Source organism: Hippocampus comes, unplaced genomic scaffold (assembly GCF_001891065.2).
Source record: "Hippocampus comes isolate QL1 unplaced genomic scaffold, H_comes_QL1_v1.1 scaffold21, whole genome shotgun sequence".
NCBI classification, from domain to species: Eukaryota; Metazoa; Chordata; class Actinopteri; order Syngnathiformes; family Syngnathidae; genus Hippocampus; species Hippocampus comes.
The window spans coordinates 1,948,263-1,959,207 of NW_017805745.1; positions in this window are offsets into that span (position 1 = coordinate 1,948,263).

A 10,945-nucleotide genomic window follows, 5' to 3' on the forward strand; every position below is an offset into this window, starting at 1 on the left:
CACACACACACACATTTATGTAGCACTGAAAATGGACCACCGCCTAGACACGCCGCTCCCCCACCCCCCCAATCCATAATATCCTACATTGCATGAAATGGCGTCAACGCTTCATTGCATGCTGGCTGCCATGGTGACCGCGTTACCGTATTAGCATCATGATAAATGTGACTGGGGCATCCACGTGCTGACAATGCTAACGACATTAGCATCGCTGCATTAATTCTTCTTTGCGTCTGTCCCTTCATGGTAAACTCTAATGACATGTGACTTGAGGGAGATGAAGCGCCCCAACCCCCCATCCGCGCGCCCCTCCTCTTCCTTTCCTGTTTTGTAAATATGGATTCCGGACCTCCTTCAGACCATTTATTGCACACGCCACTTTTATTCTTTTTTTATTTTTATTTTAAACGCATGATTTTGAACTGTCTAATCACCCTTGAACTTACTAGCTGCTGCTATACTGCCGGAAATGCTAGTTGGCACTCCTCAATATATGATTTCAGCATCATCATCATCACAATGCACAGTACGTGCATGTTGCTCGCGACCTTGTTATCAAACATTCAGTCTTTTGAGTTGCATCATTTTTTTCCTTCGGTAGGACAGATCATGATCAGCTTTCCAAACGAGGGGCAAAATGTGCTCGCTTCAAGCTGCTTGCATAGTCACGTTGAGCTGACACACACAGAAGAAAGAAACAAAACAAACGTCAGCTTCCTTTATGCTAACATATAGTCATGCCATTCTGAGTCTTTTTGCGAGGCTAGTAGCTACCGCTATATTGCCGCTTGTTGCTAAGTCACCAGCAATACTAGCGCAATGCTACGAGTTCATTCATGTCCTTGTACCCGCTTGTGCGGTTTTCATTTTCTATCCTCCGAGCTAATTGCTATGCTCCTAGTTCATTGTCTTGGAGCTCGCTCGTGCGCTTTGCAACACCGCTTCTGTGCTCCCTGCTGCTCTGCTAACTACCGCCAAGCTGCCAGAAAAGCTCGCGCTATGGCAGCAGCGACACAACTGTTCCGCTCCTCGCTGGTTAATGTCGTCGTTAGTAGCGCGTTATTTCAAACTAATAGTATTCGACGAGCTGCTGCTCTGCTAGCAGCCATACTAAAATATCCCCCAAAAATGTTAATAATAAAAGCTTGAAATGTAGGTTATGAGTACTTTGTTGCGTCAATGTTGATGAGTTAGTCACGCCGGGACTGGTCTTGTTCATCTTCCTGAGAGTGGCAAGTGTCAGGAAATATTTACAAGCGATGTCTTGAATACGCCCGCTATTAATAATTCAATCTGCTTTATTCCCCGCTCATGATTATGCCCGATGAATATTTGATGTGCTCACAAAGACAAAAGGATCAAGTTCAACTTTGACAAAGTCTCTCATCACTTCTGTGCGTGCGTGTTGTGTGCACTTGTGCGCCCGCCTCATCTTCAATTCACAATCTATTTGGGGCGGGACAAAATATTTGCCAACGGTTCGGGTGGAAAAAAAACGTATCGACATTTCTTCATCCGTTTGGGGGTTGTACTGATAAACTATCGATATCGATGAGACTGGGACAAAACACCCATATGTTATCTCTATCGATTAAGGCTGGGGAAAAAATATCGATATCGACACATGGTATTCCTGTCGCGATTCTATCAATATCTGTTACGGCTGCGAACGATGTTTAGATATTTGCCACGTACGGACGCTACGGTGTCATCAATATGGATTTGGTATGGAACGTAATAGTGATATCAACCATAGGAATGTTTGCAGTATCAGTTAGCTGCAAGTCAAAATCCCAACATCAGGGTGTGTCATTGCCCGTATCAATTCGGGGCGGGACAGTCACATCGAAATCGCAGTAAATGCGTATCTCTATTGATTTGCAATGAGACAAAATCGTAAAATCATCATCAGTATACATTTGTTTAGGGATCGGAAAGGGGATCAATACGGTATCACCATCGGTATCGGTTCGAGGTGGGACAAATTATTGATAAAATACGAAATTGATCGTCCGTCTATTTCTGAGACTGCTTGGGTTCGAGTGCTTCCCCCGTTCGGCTTCCTTTCCTCCTCCCTCGACGTGCTGTTGTGCGTTCCGGTCAGCTCGGGCCGGGTCGGCCGTCGCCGAGGGCCCCACTCATCCACTTGATTGGGGCCGCTTTCTAAACGGGGGCGTTTGGAGGGCGCCGAGACTCGGGCTGGCTCATTGTCAACACTGGCCGAGCTCGATGATTAGACCGCACTTACTCCTCTTTAAAACGCGCATTCAAACGTCTTCTACTTCCATCCGTCTGTCTGTCCAGTAACCGCTATTCCATTTTCATTCAGCGCCAGCTGTTTTACAGCATTTTGACTGATTCTTAAGTCTACACCAGTAGAGCGTGTTCAGTTTTACCAAAAAAAAACAACAAAAAACACGTTTTGACCCAAAAGCAGAGAAAACAGTCAATTTGATGCCAGCATTTATTTACTTTGATTTGGGCACTCTTCAATTTATGAAACAACAAAATCGGGACCAGTCAAAAAATAGGATGGTTTTAATGGTAAAATAATCATTTATTGACACAACAAAGAAATGTGCCGTGAACGAAGCCGCGGCGCCGCATTATTGGAGTGGAAGAGGAGTCACATTTTCAGGAATTTAAGGTTGTTAAGGTTTCTTTGTCTAAAAGTCAAACCGTATGATTGAAAGAAATAGTCATGATATTACTTGATGAAAGTCGAAATTGAAGGCAAGATGCATCATTTCATTCCTCTCCTCTTCAAAAAATAACTTGGAAAATTTTGACCTTTTTCTTGACCACAAAAAAAATACATGACTTCCTTTTCCTCCCAGTTTGTTTTCATATGATTTTGTGGTTTAAAACAAAAAAAAACGAGACATTCTCAAAACATGTTTCCTCTTTGAAAGCTATAAATATTCCTGGAAACCACTACTTATTGATTGAAAACGATACATGATTTTTACAACTTTCATTCAAGCCATTGAGGCATTTTTTTTTCGTGATCACCTTGATAATCAAACAACAAAAGTAGCACTAGAGTAGCGGAGGAACAATGTGACTGACTAGTCAGACCCAGTCAGCCTTCTCGTGCGCTGAATGGTCGCACTGGGAGGACACAGAGCTTCACTACGCAACTTCATCTCAATTACGCGCCGCGAGCACACACAAAGAGCTACAAAGTGGGCTGAAAAAAAAATCACTTGTCATGTGTCGAGTGGACAGTTTGATCAAAGTCATTGTTTCGCAATTCATCTCATTTCGGATTTGGAGAAAAGGCTTCCGCTCCTGAAATGGCAAGTGGGCTGGAGTTGCCGCAGTGGCATGTTGTCGGCAGCAGGGGGTGCTATTGGTTGTTGTTTGCCGCTTGGAGGCCTTAGGGACGTGCGCTCCCAATGCCGGGGAAAGAGAAACGCAAACCGAGTGAACGGCCAAAGGAAGCCCCTCCAAGCAAATCAAGCAACAGAATCAGGAACCAAAGAGGACAACGAATCGTCGCTTTCGTTTTGATTTTTGATGTGGTGATCACATTTTTTTCCATCTTGTGGCAGGAAATGCTCTTTGTGATGTTTGGTTTTTTTTTTTCTTCATGAAGGCATCTCGTGTCTTCCGTGTCTTTGCGACTCTTTTGCACTCATCGCGTCATTATTTTTGTGCAGATTCTGATTTCCTTAAGCACTTCAATAACAAAAGTTGGTCCGGTGTCGAGTGGTTGTCACATCCGCTCTGGAGTCAGGGGTTCGAATCCGGGTTCTGGCGTCCGGTCGCCAGCCGGGAAAAGACCAATCTTTTGCGCCGGCGCTGAGGAGAAAGAGCCCACTGACTTCCGAGGCTGTTGAGGCTTGACCTTTGCGCAGTCAAAAATTGGACAACTCCAGATCTTGATTGTATATGACTTAAGGGCTGGCCGTCGCCATGGAAACTGTCTCCGCCATCGGAAGCGGTAATTGTAGGACAAATTTAATGCCGAGGGGGCTTCTTTTTCCACCGCCGGCTGGCCTTCCATGCTCCAAATTCAAAGTAGAAGGAAGCCAATGTTGTCCAGTTACCTTGATCGGAAGGAAATGGAACAATGAGCTTGGACACTTGCGTTGTTATCATATGAAACCATGAAGTTGGATTGCATTATTCGAGCTGGATGTCTTGCTTTTTTTTTTTTTTTTTTTTTAACTTTGGTAATTGAACAAAATGAGAACTGATTTCTTGGAAATTAAATATAAACAAAGTGCAATGAAAGATGTCACATAGAGTTCACATTTTAGATGTTCTTAAATAAGAAGTGGATCAATTCTGATGGCATCATAGCCGCCCGTTCCAGTACATCGGGCATTTTGACTTTCCCTCAAACTTTTTTTTCAGTACAACTTGGTAAAATTAGCCTTACTTCTCAATCACCTTTTGTTTTTTTATTTGACCAAATGGTCGATTCACGGAATAAACCTTTTATCACATCAAGCCAGCGTTAAAGGTGAGACTAATTACATGATAGTCTTAGAATTAGTTTTGTGACATACGCGTCACATTTTTCTCAATGAATAATCTTTTTTTGTCATTGGTCAAAGCGAAATTATTTATAAATCGTGTAAAATTTGAAACTACATTGATTATTCAACTAAACTACCGGTAGTTGACATAAAACACCCAAATATTAATCAGTTTTAGTTAGTTGTGTGTGTGTGTGTGTGTTTGTGTGTGTGTGTGTGTGTGTGTGTGTGTGTGTGTGTGTGTGTGTGTGCGTGCGTGCGTGTGCATGCGCATTTTTTGTGTGTGCATGCGCTTTTCAAGTTGTTTTTTTTTCTCCCCGAATCCAATGAACAAACTGGCTCACGCGTCCGTCATCGTCAGCCGTCTTTTAAGCCTCGCCACCTGCGAGCTGGCCCCGTCGCTGCCTGATTCAAAACCATCTTTTTTTATTTTTTTATAAGTTGAATGGAGGCAAAGCAGCTCCCCGCCTTGCCTTCCGCTCGCCGACACTAATATATTCTGCAAGGTCAAAGACAAGCGAGATTAAAACGTCTAATCAGTTAATTTGTTTTATTGAGAGGGACTGACTGCCGTGTGATTGGACGCACGGAGAGATAGCGAGCGAGCGAGGGGTGGGGGCGAAAGGGGGAGGCCGAGACGGCGAGATGCAGGCGCTCGCCTTTGGACTGATGCGCATGAACGACGGACAATATGCGCACACGCGCGGTTTTGCTTTTTTTGGGGGTGGACAGAAAAGTTCAACATTTCAGCCTGGACCCAACAGGCCTTTTTGGATTTGGGCTAACGTCATGTTGCAATCAAAGATGGGGGCTTTCGATATTTAGCTCGTTTATATGTTTCTGGAGCTATATAATAAAAACACAAATTGTGCTTTTGGGCAAATTTGGGGCATTTAGTCGAAATCCGAATTTTGAACATGGATCCTATTTTGGACATTTTTATTGAATGTTATGGCTCGCGCTTTGAGACACAACTGAGGGACAGTCGACTCGTGCTGTTCGCGGCGGCGGTTCCACCAACAGCAAAAATTCCCCCAAAAGTTGAACTCGTGATGCCAAAATGTAAAAATATGTTTGCAAAAACCCAATTATTTGCTGCAAAAACATAAAAAAATACGTCAAGGGTGGGTTTTTTTTTTTTTGTAAAATTATTCAGATGGCACAAGCGACTGATCAGATCTTGGTCGCACACGGTGTGACCGGGTGTGGGCTGCAGTACGGCAATCCTACAGTGAGATCTGACTTAGCGTGGTGGCGTTCGGAAGCGGCGCCACCAGTGACAACATGGAAAAATACCGGCAGCTCCCTCTACGACAGAGCGTTTTCCAATCCAAAAAGATGACAAAGTCCCATCGTCACCCTCGACAAACACACACCCGTACACAAAGTTCATGTGTCACCGTGTTTTTCTTGCTGCAAACTGTTATTTCGCAATCAAAGTGATGCGATGTTGTTTCATCGGAAAGCATTGTTTCGATATTTAAGGTATCGCAACAGCAAAAGTGATGTATATAGCGTGAAACTTCTGCCCGAAATGCATCCCTTTGACCAAAAGCTCTTTGTCTCCGAATTTTTCTTGGAAAGCAGCATTTTCCAGAAACGTGCCAATGTTGAATAAAGAACGCTCAAAGGTAGAAATCTCCTTGTTTTTCCCGATGAAAGAAGAGTCAAAGCTTTCTTTTGGTGGCTTCCATGCGAGGATAGCGATGGAGCTCCAGATTGTGGGGGCCTTCGAAAAACGAGTCAAAGTGGTCCAAAATGGTTTCGTTGAGAAAAGCGGCTGGCATTGAATGCGTTCAAAATATTTGAAAAATCTGCTGGTGTCAAACTGCGAGTACGTCGCAGGTTCAACTCAACTGACACCATTTTCATCGGTTGAATCCCAGCCGGTGTCAGCTTGCTCGCAAAAGGATGATATCATGAATTACATTTGTGCCATCGTATCTTTAAAAAAAAAAAAAATGTCATTCACCTCAATGAGTCATTCATTCAAACGGATGAATCCATCGAATCAACGTGAGCTACGGCAGAGTGACAACTGAGGACATGAGCTCAAGAATCAAAAGAAAGATTCCAACTCATCATGTGATTTGGATTCAAAATGGTGAATCGGTCGTCCAGTCACTCCTTTACTTTGAGAACACGACCTTTCCAGCGTCTGAAAGGCGTAAGAGACTTTATATCCGTCCGCGATTGATTGCAAAAAAAAAAAAAAAAAAGAGTGTTGTGGATTAAAAGAAAGAAAGCAAGACATGGTTTGGCATAATTGATGGCCTTGGAAGTAGTTCCTCCTTTGAGAGCCGCGTTGTTGTCATTTCTGTCGGCGTTTTATTGCCGTATCGATGAGCTTATTGTCTGAGCGCTCGCTTAAGTTGTTGACCGGGCTCAATTCAAAACGCCGCCCAGGCAATAAAAACTTTGACGCCAGCACGTCTTTGCGAAGGGGATCTGGCGAGCGCGGACCCCCGCCGAGGCCACGCGTCATCGGCGTCACCGCAAATCTTCTCTCGTTGACATGCTCAATCTTCTCCTTAAGCCGGAAAACATTTTGATGAGGCGGCTGCCAAAAAAGAGCTGATGACATGTCAGGCCTTACCCCTGCGTACACGTGTGTGGAAAGTAGGGCGTCGCCCGGGCGTGATGGAGTGCTTCCTGATTGGACTAACAGGTGTCGTTAAGGACAAAGTCATTAGACGTCCAGATGTTACGTCAAGACGAACGATGGCCCGTAAATTTCGACTTTTTTTTTTTCTTTTTTTTCTTCTCCCCTTGACCTCCTGGGCTCAATGAGAGAAACGCACACGCGGGCACGGCGCACGGATCGGCACGCTCGCACGAGCGCGCAAACAAACGAGCGGCTGGCAAATTAGCGGCGGCGAGGTTAAATGAAGGAGGGCCGGCGGGTCGCTCGCGGGCTAACAAGTTAGGAGCCGCGCTCGCCCCGCCGCGGGCCGGCTCGCTAACAACCGCCGCAAAAGTCCAAAAAGCAACTTTGCAACGAGGAGGGCGACTTGGCCGACCTCACTCGCAGACTCTTTGAGTCTTTGCGTGCGGAAAGGCAAATATTGATTCCCTCCCCCGACCGCCCGAAAAGAAGTTGTGCAATTTGAAGAAACAAGTCCCGTCCGTCTTTCCAAACAAAGTCAAGGCATTTTCCGAGGCTTGTCAAGATAGCAACATTTTGGTCTTGACGTGTGTGTTTTCATACTTTTCAAGACATTTTCAAATCAACCCAGAAGAATTTCGGACTTTTTTTGGTGGTGGTGGTGGGGGGGGCGGAGTTAAAAAAAAAAAAAAAAGAACATATCAGTCAGTAACTAGAGAAAGAGTCGGCAAAGACCAACTTCTCTCGTGCGCACAGTTTTAAAACAAATTGGAAAAAAAAAAAAAACATTCAAACATTTTCTTATTGCACTCCAAACACTTGTCGAACAATGAAATAGAATTCCAAACGCGAGGCTTTTACCGACTGCAGAAAAAGGAACGCAATACATTCCCGACAAAAGTTGGACTTTTCCACCAAAACTCGTGTCTTTTCATTTTTAAAAAAAAGTTGCTTTGAGAGGGACGAGTTGTACAAGAAATGTCTCAAAGTCGTATAGTTGTACGTTTCTGCAAAGTCATCTGTCTGGAAAAAAAAAAAAAATTCCCAAGAAAATTTGGTTTTCCAAAATCAAAGACACATCTTATCCCCCAAAACGTTCATTTTCAGAATTTGGTATGATAACCAAAAAGATTGTTTTTCTTTTTAGAAACAAAGACATATCTTAGCCCCCCCACCCCCAACCCCCTAAATAGAATGAGTATTATTACCAAAAAAGTCGCACATTTCTCAAAACAGTTGTTTCGAACGTTAGATGTCCATGAAATGCTTCTGAAATCTAAATTTTTTTTCCATGAAAAAAAATGGCACATTTCCCCCAATGGCATCTTTCCCAAGTGAAAAAGCGTTTCGTTTTTGAGGACTAAGTCGTGCGAAAAACATTTTGGACCAAAGGGAGAACGCAGAGTGTCATCAATCTTTCTGTGAAGATCATTTCCCCAAACTCGTCGAAAAAAAGTCATATGTTTCGAAAAGGGCGGATGTTTCGGAAAAAGTCTCACGAGAATCCAGTCGTACGTTGACAAGCAAAGCTCAGATAAAATTGCGGGCAAACTGTCCGTTTCTGCCAAAGAGAGTCGTCGTTGCGCCAAACATTTTGGATTTTCAGGAAGTTGAGTCGCGATCGATGAGCGGCGAACCCCCCCCTCCCATACTCGTGTTCATGCAGGTGAGGGAGCACACACGTCGACCATCTGCGCCAAATTGCGTCTCATTTCGGGGAATTCTATAGACGGAGGTTATCAAGGTGTGAGCCCTGGAATTGGCAGCTTCAAACCCAAGTCACACACACGCACACACACACACGCCGAGACGGTCTCCTCTGCGTGATTTGGGCCACAAGCGCTCATTCTAATCGTTTAGCCAAATGTGCTAATGAGCAATTACTTCTCCATCTCCCCGTGCGTGCTTTTGTATTCAAAAAAGCGTCCCGGCGCCGTCGGACTTTTCCCCGGCCGTCAGCAAATATTTACCGCCTCCGATTCGCGACGCCCCAAAAGCTGCCCGTGAATATCTTAAAAGATGTGCAAAGTGGGATTCTTCTTCTCGTTTTGTTTTGTTTCCTGAACTTTTTCCAGGAGGCCGCCTGCACTTTTTCCACCGGCCCAAAGGCCGGAGGACGACGACGCCTCGTCGACGTCGTCGTCGCGCATGCTGACTTTGTTATCTTCAAAAGTCCACGACAAAGACTTTTGCGACGCTTCGGTTGGAACGGACACACGAATGATCGCAAACTTCCTAATGACGATATTTTCGTTTGCGGCCTGTATTCTCATCGGCAAATTCAGCTTGAAGTCAAAAGCGTTTGGCCGAAGCGTTCCGTCCGCGTACTTGTGATGTCACGGCTCGGCGCGAGCTCGTGACTTCGGCTCATGTCGGCCGCTGCCATCGATGGGCCTCGGTTGAAGGCGCCGCCTTTGTGTCGATGGACCGAATGCGGCCTTTTATGTAACGCGGGCTCATGATTGGGCACATGCTAGCTGCACGCTGTCCGTGCTTTGTGATCGTCTCCGTTTGAAGTGCTTTCTTGTACTCTCATGTTCGAAATAAAAGGCAGACTCGCTATATGGGGACTGATTTCCAATGCCAGTGACCCCCCCTCCCCCGCCCCCGCTGTTCTCTTCAATGGTAGTCGTCGATGCGTGCGTAATGACTAGTTGCGCTAAAAGTGATTGGACGCACACGGTGGCGCTGATATTGCTGCTCTGCAATTTTTGGATGGATCAATAATTAATTTGAAAGCGATTATTATTATTAATTATAATAGCAGTAGTGGTACAGTAGTAGTGTGAGTGCGTGCATTTGGGTGTATGTGCGCACACGCATTGTTTGCACGCATGTGTGTGCTCATGCGTGTGTTAGCGGGTGTGTGTGTGGAAACGTATCTGTCAATATCTGGCTGCACGTGTGTGCATGTATGTTTGTCCATCTGTTTTGGTTCTATGTGTGTGTTCACGGGGGTGCGTGTTGTTTGCTTTCATTTACATGCGTGTGCGTGTTAACGCGCATGCGTGTCAATTTTGTGTGTGTGTGTGTGTGTGTGTGTGTGTGTGTGTGTGTGTGTGTGTGTGTTCGTATGCGCTTGCACGTGTGATGTGCACGTTTTGTGCGTGTCTTTCCCTCACACACTTGTCAATGGGCGGCAACTGTAATGCGTGAGTCCGTGCACGAGTGCGTGTGAGCTACGCGTGTGTGTGCGTGCGTGCGTGCGTGTGTGAGACAATGGTGTGAGGATAAAGACAATGCTGAGAGCCGGCCAGCGCTTTGATGCTGAGCCAAAGCTGCGGTTCCCAGATGTATTGACGCCGTCTCTTCCTCGCATATTGTTCAACGACCTCTGTAAGTTTTTATAACACCATTGTTACGCTCAATAGATTTTTATTTGGACGCTTTAAGCACTACCCACCCCCCCACCACCACCACCACCGGATCTTGAGCGGACCCACCCCCCACCCCAGACCCCGTCTGCCAGTGTTTGCACGCGGCCGTCCTTTCACCTCGTGGAAGTCTTCGCGTACATTTTATTTTTAGACGCCAGCAGAGCAGACCAAACATCCTCTTCCTCCGAACGCTGTTGACACAGGCACGCGCAAACGCGCACATACGCGCCTGCGCACGTGCTCGTCTGCGCCCCCCAAAGCCCCCCCTCCAAATGAGATGTTGCATCTCAAGGGGATGATCCCACGCACAGTTTTGGTTGTCGCCGTGAAAGCGGCACGTGAGGACGAATGAAAATGAAATCGGGAAACTTTATTGACACACGTCATTTGTTGCCGACAGCAGGGTGATGGTGATGATGAAGGAGGAGGAAGATGTCAATCAGAGTGATGGTGGAGGAACATGAGGAGGAGGA